Raw genomic sequence first — 1,965 nt, 5'->3', positions numbered from 1 at the left:
AAGCTAAGGCAAGAAATTTCGGCATTCAAACAAGGAGAGTCGGAGACACTATTTGAAGCTTATGAGAGATTTAAAGACCTCCTTCGAACATGCCCCCATTATGGCTTTGCTTCTTAGATGCGGGTTCAGATCATCTACAACGGGTTGAATTATGCAACTCGTCAATTAATTGATGCCGCAGCGGGTGGATCTCTTAGTAACAAGTACCCTGATGAGGCCTAGCAACTCCTTGAATGAATGGCAAGCAATAAGTCTCATTGGGCCTCAAGAGGTGCACCACAAAAAGGGGCCAGAATTTATGAAGTCCATGCTAATGATGCTCTTGCCGCAAAGGTTGATGTGTTATCTCGAAAAGCTAGACATTCTTATGGGTAGTAGCTCGAAGTCAGAGTCGGTGATGAGTTGTAGCACTTGTGGTGGAGTCACAAGGTCCCCTTACGTATATCCCGCAAGTGCACGGGTTTGTCGAAGTAATAATCCCGGGTGAGCGGGGTCGAATCCACAGGGAGTAGGGAGTAAAGACACTTAATTCGATTCTTAGCTATGTGGAGTATCAACAATGATAAGTGTGATAATGATTCAATTCTCAACAATTAAAAGCAACAAGTAAGATAGCAAAAGTAAGGAGGAGGTAAGGCAATCGATAAAGATGGGGTACTCGGATGATGCTTCACCTAGGAAAAATCGTTTCAAGTGCAAGAACTCTCTATTATGCTTCCTAATCAATGCAATGGTGAGTCGTGGAGATCCTTACATACATAGTCCCAAATCTAAGGTCAACTATGCCTAACTCTATTCATGTCCCGGAGGAGAGATTAAATAACCTCTCAACCTCGCACTCGAATAAAGTTGCAATGTGCTCTAGGGATTTTGATAAGTGCTTGTGCGATATGAATGCGAAGCATTATTTCCTTATGTTGAGCATTACTTTTCTCGGGTTTTTACACTAATATGTGTGTTTTTATGTTACTTTTATGCAGGTAGGTTTGTGATTCCAATTATGAAGGAAAGAAGCCAATGTGGATTACAATGCACCGATTTTGGAGGAAATCTTGCTAAGGTTCAAACGCGAAGACATAGGTCGGGTGTGAGATGCTAGAGTGTGTGCCAACCTCCTCGTATTTGAGTGAGCACAACCATTTGGAGGGGCACAAAGGCAGTCACACTCAAGCACTCCAACTTATGCACATAGAACAAGATTTCCATCGACTTATCCGTCATTGAAGAAGCAAAGCGATCCAAGGCATAAACGTGTGCCCATTTATGTTACCTCGATGAAAAGTGGATTCGGGAGTATTTTTGGGAAAGTACTATATTAGTTACTGTTCACAGCCGGCCGAAAATGATAGTTTCAGAGAATCCACACGGGCGTGTGGAAATTATCCACGCCCATGTGGAAATTCCACAGGGGCGTGTGACATCATACACGCCCGTGTAGTCACCCGATTCCAGCCCTATTTAAAGCCGATTTCAGCCCCGATTTCAGCATTCTTTTCTCCATCTTTTCCCCAACTTGTGAGAGGGCTTCGGCTAGGGTTTCGAGGGGTATTGGCCAAGGTTTTGGAGAGGTTCTATGGCTCCGACATCATGATTCCATTAGGAAAAAGGTTGGTAGGGGAGCTTCGATCGAGGCGTATCCTATACCGGACGAAGGAATCCTTGGACGACGAGTAGAGGACTTTCCACAAGACCATCGACACGACCATTGAGGGGGTTTCTTTATGGATTCATTGCTTTTACATTTGATTTCTTTGATTGTACTAAGCTCCATGGAGAGCTAAACCCCTAGTTGGTACTTGGGTGATTGTGAACCCTAGGATGTATTCATTTCATTGAAGTTCTTTATTATGCTTCCAATAAATTGATGTTTATTGTGAGTTCAAACCTTGAATGCTTGATTGTATGAACATTTCCCCTAGAGTGACACTAGGGTTGAGAGTTCTTGTTGGTAACCTTGTGAGTGAG

General features: G+C 43.4%; 1 non-coding gene across 1 annotated transcript; it reads right to left on the bottom strand.

Moving 5' to 3' along the window:
* LOC120279817 lies at nucleotides 1–107 on the bottom strand. The gene has a single exon (XR_005542117.1). It is a non-coding gene; the product is annotated as a small nucleolar RNA R71 (small nucleolar RNA).
* Nucleotides 108–1,965: the final 1,858 nt, after the last annotated feature.

The sequence above is a fragment of the Dioscorea cayenensis genome, chromosome 16 (genome assembly GCF_009730915.1).
Source record: "Dioscorea cayenensis subsp. rotundata cultivar TDr96_F1 chromosome 16, TDr96_F1_v2_PseudoChromosome.rev07_lg8_w22 25.fasta, whole genome shotgun sequence".
In the NCBI taxonomy this organism is placed as follows: domain Eukaryota; kingdom Viridiplantae; phylum Streptophyta; class Magnoliopsida; order Dioscoreales; family Dioscoreaceae; genus Dioscorea; species Dioscorea cayenensis.
Note: the sequence above shows the minus strand (reverse complement) of the source record. Positions and strands in the feature narration are given on the sequence as shown.